This window comes from Anastrepha obliqua, chromosome 2 (assembly GCF_027943255.1).
Source record: "Anastrepha obliqua isolate idAnaObli1 chromosome 2, idAnaObli1_1.0, whole genome shotgun sequence".
In the NCBI taxonomy this organism is placed as follows: Eukaryota; Metazoa; Arthropoda; class Insecta; order Diptera; family Tephritidae; genus Anastrepha; species Anastrepha obliqua.
In genome coordinates, this window is record NC_072893.1 from 118,458,674 (window position 1) to 118,469,874 (window position 11,201).

The 11,201-nt window shown below is 30.9% G+C and overlaps 1 pseudogene; it reads left to right on the top strand.

Moving 5' to 3' along the window:
• The first annotated feature begins 2,978 nt into the window (after window positions 1–2,978).
• Window positions 2,979–9,538, top strand: LOC129238384 (60S ribosomal protein L6-like; annotated as a pseudogene).
• Window positions 9,539–11,201: the final 1,663 nt, after the last annotated feature.

An 11,201-nucleotide genomic window follows, 5' to 3' on the forward strand; every position in this document is an offset into this window, starting at 1 on the left:
TTCGTGAAGGATGTAAAAAAATAAATAAATAAGGTAAATTTTTTTTAATATTATGTATTTATTGTTAAAAAAAATTATAGTTAACATCATTTTCTTAAATGAATTTTCCCACTAGATTTTTTATTTTTAAATAACGAAAATTTTAAAGTATTTGTTATTATTATTATGAAAGTCGTTGAATTATAGCAAAAAGTTTTTATGAGTCAAATAAATAATATGATTTTTTTAATAATAAATAATTTAAATAAATACTAACAAATAATTCAAGGGTTTTCTTAACAATAATAACAAATACTTTAAATGGCTTAGCTCAAAGCAATTCAAATTTTTTCTTGCGTGTATTTCATATTTTTAGTCCATTTCTGCTTTCTAATGCATGAAAGTTTCCCATGCTAACATTTTTAAAATTTTTTTCAAGGGTTACCAACCAGCTTTGTAAACTGTAAAAAGCATGCTCAAAATTCCTTTAAAACAGAAAATCTGCATTAAAATGCAATTTTGTAAAGTAATTGAAAACTGCCCCCATTCATTGACGTTAAGAAAAAATGCAGTTGGAAAAAAATGTTGTACAAATACTTTTGAATGCTGTTTTACTCTAACATTTCTTGATGCGGAAAATTTTTATTTTTTAGAAATTTTATAAATTTTTTCAAAAATAATTCCTAATTAGTTTTAATTTCTTAAAATTTTTTAAATTTCTTTAGAAAGAATTGCCAATTCGTTTTAATTCTCTCAAATTTTATAAAGTTTTTTAGAAATTTTATAAATTTTTTTAGAAAGAATTTCCAATTCGTTTTAATTCCCTCAAATTTTAAAATTTTTTTTCAAAAAGAATTTCTAATTAGTTTCAATTCCTTCAACTTTCATAAATTGTTTCCCCCTCACATTTGTTATTTCCCTCATTCACAAATTGTTAATTCCCTCAAATTTTATAAATTTTTCTTAGAAAAAATTTCTAAATAGTTTTAATTTCTTCAAACTTTATGAGTTCTTTAGAAAGAATTTTTAATTAGCTTTGATTTCTTCAAAACATATACATTTTTCTCAGAAAGAGCTTCTAATTAGTTATACTTCCCTCAAATTTTATAAATTTTTTAAATTTTTACGAAAATAATTTTTAATTAGTTTCAATTCCTTCAACTTGCATAAATTGTTTCAGAAATAATTTCTAATTAGTTTTAACTCCCCGAAATTTTATCAATTCTTTCAGAAAAAATTTCTACTTCGCTTTGATCCGTATTAAATTTTGTATTTTTTTTTATTTTCAGTTTTCGGCCTAAAAGTTTCCCAGCTCTTTTCCTCTGCTTGCATAAATTTTTACTTGAATTTGTTGTTGTTGATCACATTTTGGTGTTAAATTTGTTTTAAGACGTTTCTCTCTTAACTATTTTTGCTCATTTTGTCTTTTTGGTTTATTTGCTTTAATTAGCACCTGTTCGGAAACTCAAGTCATTAACGGGTTAATGACCTTTACACTGACACTTGTGCAATTGTCTGTTATTTTGTGGTTTTCGAAATGAAAGTCGTTGAATTATAGCTAAAAGTTTTTGTAAGTGCCCGTTGGCGCGTAGGCGGAGCAAAACAGTTATTTATTTTGTGTATTTTGAATTTTATGTGCATGCGAATTTTTATACATTTTTTCTTTTGGTTCAAGAAAGTTTTTTGCTTTACATATTCATGTTTGATAACAATTTAAACTATTACACTATGCAACCTATTTTTTTTTAATTTTTTTGGTATCAAGTGATTAGCCGCGTTTGACTGCTTGCGGGACGCTGAAACTGAATTTGGCAACAAAAACTTTGCACCAGCTCAGAACTTGCGTATTTTTGGCTCAATGTATGGGAAGAATGACTTCTAGTTTAGATTAAATAGGTGCATGAAAAAAGAGGAACTGCAATCAACGCGCAGCTGTTAATATTTCTCCAAAGGAAATCCAAAGGAGTTGCAGGAAATCTATAAACACTTTCGCGTACGCTGCATGAAGTTTTAGCCACCGTGACAGGCTCATTTTATCCTAAAATAAAAATAAATAATTGGCGGGTACACTTCTGTTAGGCGTTTGGCCGAGCTTCTCCTCCGCCTCCTGCACCTCATTTCATTTTATTGTAATAAAATTAAACAGCTTTATAACGGAGCTATTACTCAGGGTTCAAATTTTTGTAGCTTGCAACGCTTCCAGACTCGCTTGCTTACTTGCCTCTTTTTTTCACTAACAATTCTGATAAATTATGATTTTTTGCGTTTTTAGCCTTACAATTTTCTATGAATTGTGTGGCGATATAAAATTTTTAAAATCAGATGCAAATGCAGCCTGCCACAATCCACCACTAGTCGCTTCCTGGTATAAAAAATTATGTTGCATAGTGTAATTCATATTTTTTAATTTTTAATTTTTTATATTTTTTACAGTTCCACTTGCATGCGTCCGTGCTTTTCATTCTATTAATTGAAATGAGTTTTTATATTTTTTGTTTTTTTTTTTTTTTGTTTTTCTTACAATCCAATTTTTAGTTTCTCTTGATTTGCAGCACTGAATTTTGTGTGTTTTTCTTAGATCATTTAATATGTTATGCATATTTTCACTTCACTCTTAATTCTAAACATATTTTACCTCGCCGTGGTATTTTCATCAACAGTCACTTATTCCAAAAACTTCTCTATTACTTGCAACACGTCTTTTACTACATCTTCTTCTTCTTCTACAATTACTAATCCACTTGTGTTTAGAGGTAGCAGCCACACAAAACAACAAAAAATTGAATTGGCACTGTTTTTGTTGCCGCCTTTGATAATTTGTACGGTATCGTCTCACTTGGTGCGCGTTACACGTGCGTTGTGGTTGGTGTCTTTTTCCAACTGCGACAGCGACGGCTGTTGGTTGCCTCAACGCCACACAACATAACACGATTTCGATTCAACGTACACAGCCAAGTACCAAACGGAACTGAGCGGAGGCTGACACAGTGCCGTGGCCCATGGAGCAGCAGCAGCAGCTGCTGCAGCCACACCACGAAACACAACAGCAATATGTGCTCAAAGTAACAACAACAACAAGCACACATTGTATGTCAGAGCGAATACGTCGCTTTAGCGCTAAATTGCCGGATGCGCCATCTTTGCTAGGCCAAAGCGCTAAGGTGTGAGTGAAACAGCTTATTCACCTTGCGCTATTTCACTTTTACCAGTGTGCAAAGACATCTTTCCAATTTGAGGGGCAACAATTCCAATAAGTATTTTTCCTAACTGTTTAATTGGAATTTTCCATTTATATCCTTTGTTTCGGTCGCACGCACGAACAACCTATGCGGCGTATGCGCTCACTCTCTGGAAGGTCACACGGATGTGGCTACACTATGCGTGTGAGTACGCCTTATAGCAGCGGTGTGTGTATGTGTGTGTGCGTTTGTGCGCTTTCAGGCTGATTTGGTTTTGGCTTTTGTTTGCGTTTAATTACTGACCGAAAAGTTGCTGCCAGGACATGGCAGGCCAACGCCACAGCCGCCGTCGCCGCCACAGTCTCGCCTGTGACGTGCAGCAATTTCTTATAAACACCAACAACTACAATTAGAAGAAATGATTTTTCGTAGAGTGGAAAATTAACTCATCGTAAGCAGTCGCAGGTTTTAGTGGCATTGCAGTTGTGGTTCGTCGCATTAACTTGAATATTTAGCAAAGTTGGGTGTTGTGCGCATTTGTTGTTGCAGCCGAATTTCTCGTGTTCCCTATGAAATCAATAAAATAGCTTGGGATGTGTTAAAGTGTATTTCGTTTGAATTCGCCCGTAGAAATTTCATTTAAAATTAGCTGGCAATTATTTTCATTTTAAATAGAAATTTTTAATAGAAATGGCAAAATATCAAATAGATACAAAGCGTACAATTTTGCACATGGAACTCGAGAGAGACGGGATTCCGAAACATACGCATTATTACGCATATTTTTCTATAGCCATTCTCAGTTTTTTGAAATTTTTTCATCAAACTTTGAATTGGCGACTCATTCGGACGATTATTTCCACCAAAAAAATATAACTAATTTGGCTTTATGTTGTTCGTAAAGATCGACAATTTTCGTAATAAAATTGTACATCTCCTCATCTGGAAAATGTCAAAGATGACATAAAAAAGGCGCCATTTAGGAATTTTTCACAACTTACATCTGGGCAACACTTTTGAAAGGCCCTTCACAATTAAAGTTCTACGCTTACTCGTTTTTATTTCAGCTCCACTCTTAAAGAAAAAGGTTTCCCCAGTTCTGGCCAGCTCTATCATCTCTAAAGTGGTTCTCCTGCCACTATCTTCTAAATTTTTCATGCCTTGTTCCACATTTGAGCGAGATCCGCTTTCCCCTTCGTAGTTGCATAGGATTTGTGGATTAAACCGTATGAAAATTCGGAGATTTTACCCTTCAGATGTGATTGAATGTTGGTTTCGTAAATACTAGCAGCTTTGCGATTATTGGAAGAGTTGTTTCGAACATCGAATATTGGCAATTTTGCACAACTGGTTAAGTAAGAAAAAAGACTTGAAATTTAGACTTAAACAGATCCTCCTGACCACGGGCAGGTCGTGAGCGCTCGAAGGAACTTCTACGGCTACCAAAGCCGCAACTCTCTAATTTGGTGGCTACCCTTACCGGGTATTGTCCGTTAGCTATCCATGCGTTGAGACTAGGAAGGTAATGCTGCAGAAGCTGTCTGGAGCATGAGGTGGAATCATCTAAGCACCTTTTTCTCAGCTGCCCTGCTCTCGTCGAGCTAAGATACAAACATCTGGGTTCTCACTTCATTGCTACACCTGCGGATATATCTGGTTTAAACATCTCATACCTAATGAAATTCATGACTAGCTTGAAGCATTTAATATAAACGTACAATCAGCCACCGTTAGTCGTCATCTTGCAATCCAATGCCCCTTCTTAATTTTTAACCCCAGCTTAGATCTTTCCTATTTGTTTCCCCCCTTCTTTGATGAGTTTCCTCCAAGGATGACAGATACCAGATTTACTCGTTAGATATGGTGAAAAAAAAATTGTTTAAGGGGAACTTTGGATTCTACGTCATTCGATTTGTGTTTCACAAAATTTTGCTTTAGCTTAGCTTTGGATTCTACGTCATTCGTTTTGTGTTTCACAAATTTTTGCTTTAGCTTAGTGAAACACAAAACGAATGACGTAAATCCAAAGTTCTCCTCAAAGTTTTTTTTCACCATACATCGGCATATCTGTCAAATTCGCTCAGAGCCGAATAACGGTCTACTAGGTAGTACCCCTCTAAAAATCTTTTCGCCATAGTTTCCCCTGTATGGCTTCACACTGACCGATTGATTCTTTGCGCAAATGGGCTCCTCGCCTTGGCAGCCATTTATTCTAATCTAGACTTAAACATGAAAATTGTTGCTACAGTAATGAAATCGCCGCACAGTGGGTAAAAAGTGGAAAAATTTACATTTGTAACGGGTAGATTTTCTCGTTGTTTCTATTTTAGCATTTATTTCTATACTCATCATCAGCATCATTTAGCATTACAACCAGGCCTTCTCTACGATATTCCTCCAGGCCTCTCTTTCTCTTGCTAGATATTTGAAGGTGGTTTCTATATTAGTTCGGATTAGCTAAGCTAATAAAACTCCAATTATCTGCATGTATCTTTGTAAAGATTAATTTTTAGATTTTTAAATTTTACTAACAAACCTATTTTTCTTCGAAAATAGTGGAAGCATTAGAAATCATAAATAATGAGGGTAATTAACTTCCAAATGACTTGGCAAAGTATAGAAAGGTAAAATATTATATTGTACCTACTTCATATTTTATCAACTGTTTCAGAAAGTGACACTGAATTTAGCGATTGTGTTCTTATTCAGATAACTTGAAATTCCTGCGGAATGGGTTCTTCAGAAAATTTATATTGAACTGAGCAAATTTGTATTTCCCACCTTTGCCAGCAATGCTGCTTCGAGAATAAAAGAAACATCCTTACGACGAACATGAACTCCAAAAGGATCTCGAAGAAAAAATTAAAGAAACTAAGCGACTAACGATCCTACACTTTATAGCGAATTAAAGTAATTTTTTTTAACTGATATTTTGTTTCAAACTTATATTAAAAAATCCAGTTTCACAATTTCATCAAATTTCCCCTAGTTTACAGAGAAGTAAATGTGTGAAATTTAAAGTTTTTCTGGAATATTTAATAACTTTTTTTTGCGATGTCTTTTTAAGCTAAGAATTATGGTCTCCGTCTGGCTCATCGTATTCACATTGGATTTGAAAGGTGCCCATGGAAAATGATTACAAGTGAAGTATCTTTTGAAATTATAACATAAATTTAATATCAATGATACTGTCATAAATCTTAAGTAAAACTAAGTTATTTCTTTTCTTAAAAAAAATCCTTAAAAGTGCTATTTTTAGGCCTCTTAAGGCAGGCTCCCCCTCAAGTGTAAAAACAAAAGGATTCGATACCTTCTCATATCAAACAAATACCTAAGTGTCTCAATATCGAATTGTTCCCCTCGAAACGTGACCAATTTTGTTTTTTTTTTGGCGGTGAGGTTGGGTTGAAAATGCCTCCGCACCATATAGTAACCATCGCTACTGCGCGGTGTGGTGATTCCACTGAAAATATCCCTCCTCCTCTTGACCAATGGAGGTAAATTACCCCGAGAAGTCATCACAGGGTACAAAAACTTGCTTGCTGAAAATGAAATCTTAAATACTGAAATTCTGTATTAACGGGCGGTGTATACTACGCGATGTGCAATTAAATATGTTTTACGTTTTCTTGATTTGCAAAGAGTGCGCTTTTAGTAAGTACGAGTAGTAGTGTTTTTATAATTCATACATTATTGCACTCACACACATCCGAGTTTTGTTTTTAAACTTAAGTGTATGTATGCGCACTTCGGCTTACTCTGAATAATCCATTTTAACATTTTTTCCGTTTCTTTGATAAATGAGTTATAAAAACAAAGCAGCACAACAACAACAACAAACGAACACTGCCTAAGTGGTAAACATTATCATGAGTTATTAAAATAAATGCACACATACACACATATACAAACGCATGTGTGGCGATGTTTGCATGCAAAGGTAAGCGCTATAAAATGAAGTGCAGTTGAGTTGTAGGAGTGTGAGAGCGAAAAAGAGGGGATTGCTTTTTGTTATCTACCTAAATGTGAATGTGAAGATGAGAACTTAAGTAAGTGCCTTTGGATGCTGATGCGAGTATAAAAGGAATTCGACACGCATTTGTGTGTGATTATCGCGCATAAACGAGTATATGGAATGTATATGAATTTCTGCACTAATTCATATACATATGAATACAATAATAAAATCATAAAAACTTGTTTTAATACTAAGAAAATATTTTACGTCAAAGTGATCACTTACTTTGAAGTTCAGATGGATGAGATAATGGATATCAAAAAGCCTATGGATAGGAAACAAAATCACTCAAAGGATATCGCAATGAAATAAAAAAAAAAATTGCGGAGCAAAAATGAAATAACATAAAAAATAATAATAATGAAATAAAATTAAAATGAAGTAAAACAAAAAGCTAAAATAAGAAAAAATAAAATAAAATAGACTAAAATATTTTTTTTTTACTGAAATAAAAAAAAAATTACGAAAGAAAGGATAAACAGAAAAATAAATTAAAAAATTAATAAAAATCAAATTAAACTTCAGTAAAGTTAAATATATTTGTTTTTTTTTTGGAATGGAATTAAAACAATTAACATGGTAAAAATGAAATAAGATAAAATAAGTTAGAAAATGAAAAATTAAAAAAAAGAAATAAAATAAAATAAAATAAAATAAGAAAAAACAAATAGAGTAAACTATTTTTGCTTTTGGAATGAAACAAAAAAAACATTAATTAGGTAAAATAAATTAAAAAATAAATAAAAATTAAAATAAACTCCAATAAACTCCAATAAAACAAGACAAAAGAAAATACAATAAGAAATAAAATAAGGTAAAATAAATGAGAATTTAAATAAACTAAAATAAAATCAGTTCAAAAAAAAAAGTTAAGTAAACTATTTTCTGGAATGAAATAAAAACAATTGACAAATGAAATGAGATAAAATAAAGTAAAAAAATATAAAAATTTAAATAAACTAAATTAAAATAAGGCAAAATAAAATAAGCTATAAAATAAGAAAAAATAGAGTAAAATATTTTTTTGGAATGAAATCAAAAAACTTAACAAACTGAAGCTTAAATATGGTGAAATAAATTAAAAAATAAATAAAAATTTAAATAAACTAAAAAAAAGTTGGGAATTAAATAAAAAAAATCATTATTGAAATAAGATAAAATAAAGTAAAAAATAAATAAAAATTTAAATAGACTACAATAAAATAAGACAAAAGAAAATGAAATAAAAAATAAAATAAAATATGGTACAATAAATTAAAATATAATCAGATAACAAAAAAAAATAGGTTAACTAATTATTTTTGGGAATGAAATAAAAAAATTGACAAATGAAAGAAGTTAAAATAAAGTAAAAAATACATAAAAATTAAATAAACTAAACGAAAATAAGACAAAAAAAATAAGCTAAAATAAGAAAAAATAAAGAATACTATTTTTTTATGGAATGAAATCAAAAAAATTAACTAATTAAAAGTGGAACATGGCAAAATAAATTAAAAAATAAATAAAATAAAATAAGCTAACATAAGAAAAAAGGTTTAATAAATATAAGAGTAATATGAAAATATAGAGTAATTTAAAAAACGGAAAAATGTTTTTTTTTGGAATGAAAATGAAAAAAAATAAAGTAAGCTGAAATAAAAAATAGGAACCATTTTTTTTTAAACAATTTTTTTTACATTCGTTTTTGTGCGGTGTACACGTAAAAGTGGCACCTGCGAAAATGCTAAAAAATCTCCCAAACGGGCAAAAAGAACCATAAGCACCCGCTAAATAAATGACTTAGAGGTGGAATTCTGCGCTACTTCAAGAGCCAGATGTACAAGCGTCACGCTCTGTACCGTTTGAAGAATGTGAAGCAATCCATCGTTCAAAGTCAAAAGTCAAGATATCCATCAAGAAAGTGAAGACGATCAATGGCCCCAAGAACGGCGGTGAACGTACTGTGTTTTTGAAGAAACCCAAAGCCAACTACCCAACCAAACGTTTTGTCAAGAAGCGTCCTGCTAAATCTTATTTCAGCAACCACAAGCGCAACATTCGTCGCAAACTCGTCGTGTGATAATTTTGTTGGCTGGTCGTCACCAAGATACATCCTCAAAGGTGGATTTGGGCGATCTTAAAGTGCCCGAGCATTGACGATGCCTACTTCCGTCGTTTTAAAATCAAGAAGGATAAGAAATCCGGTGAGGGTGATATTTTCGCTGCCTAGAAGAAACTTTTCGTCCCCAATGAACAGCGCAGGAAGGACTAGAAGGAAGTTGATGCTGCAGTGCTTAGGGCCATCAAAGCGAACCCAGAAGGCAAAATCTTTAAGAAATATCTGCGAAATATGTTTGCTTTGCATCGTTTGCGATTCTAAACTTCGCATTGGCGTCAAAAATGTCTAGGATTTTCCTATTTTTAAATTTTATGTCAACACAAAGTAAAAGGAAAAAATATACAATTAAAAAAAAATTGGAAATTAAAAAAATAAAAAAAGTAATAAGGTAAAATACATTTAAAAATAAATAAAAGTTTAAATAAAGTAAAATATAATAAGAGAAAATATAATATAATGAAATAAGTCAAAATAAGAAAAATAATATAAAAATACAATATTTTTTTACTTTTGATTTTAAAATATCTCACGCCCATTATGATGCCGCCATTGCAGTAGTGGTATGTCCAGCTCCCATGGATTAAAAAAAAAAATAAATAAATAAAAGAAAGTGAAATAAAATGAAATACTATAAAATAGCCGAAAGCCTCAGTCACTGGTGCTTATCTTCAAATAATGTAAAATAATAATTGTGCCATTTTTTTCTCTTAATAATACTACTAATAATAATATAAAATAAATAAATAATAAAAACTAAATAATTCATTTATAATAAAAAATATAAAAATATAGAGTATTTTAAAAAATGGAGCAAATAGTTTTATTGGAATGAAAATGAAAAAAACAAAGTAAAATAAAATAAAATAACAAAAATAAAATAAAATAAAATAAAATAGAGTAAAATATTTGTTTTTAAAATAAAAATACAAAAATTAAAAAATGTAATAAGGTAAAATAAAGTAAGAAAAATAAAATAAAATAAATATAACAAAATATTTGGTTTTTTGTTTTCTTAGTGAAGGAGCTTAAATACTCACCTGAAGATAACAAAATTGTATCCAAATCGGTAAAAAGCCGTCACTTATCTTACCAACGGCGACTTCGATTTCGTGTTTCGCCTCTGAATGATCGTCCCAAAAATTTTCCCCGATGCTGTCCCACAAATAATCATCTAATGTAGACAAATCGCAGCTTTTAGGCGTTCAACTGGCATCTCTATTTTGGCTGCTTACTCTATTTTCGAAGATTTTCGAAGGGCTTTAATAATTCCATACTTTGTTCAAGCGAAAAGCGAACCATTTTGTTAAAGTTAGCCATAAACTCAGTTCGGAAATTAATGCAATTGCCAGAGTCCAAAAATCTATGGTCAAATATTAAATGCTAGATAGATCACACTGTATATAGAGTTTCATGAGCCTAAAAATAATTCAAAAATTTATGCATGCTAGAATGGGACAAATTGAAATAAAAGTTTTTTTGTTTTAATTAAATTATTTTTAATATTTTTTTATTATCCATTAAAATTGTAGAAAAGCTTCGCAGATTAGAAAAATATTTTTTGACAAATTAAATCTTAATACCTGCTAAATTTTGGTAATCACACAGAAGAATTTTATACAAAATGATATTACCAATTGAAGCTTGTGCTTTGAAATTATTTACTATTAATATTTATTATATTTATTTTTATAATTATTATGTATTTGTATTTTATTATTATTTCCCTAAATGAAATACTAAAAACACTCAATTTTGCACCATCTTTAAAAATAGCCCAGCTTCCAAAAATATCTGTTCCCCTAAATTTACATACTGTATGTGTACACTGACATTTTTAACACTCACACAGCGCAGCCAAGCCTCCTTGTACGAGCATACTAAGTACTTGCTTTTATTTTCACCCGTCTTGCTCATCGTTTCACTC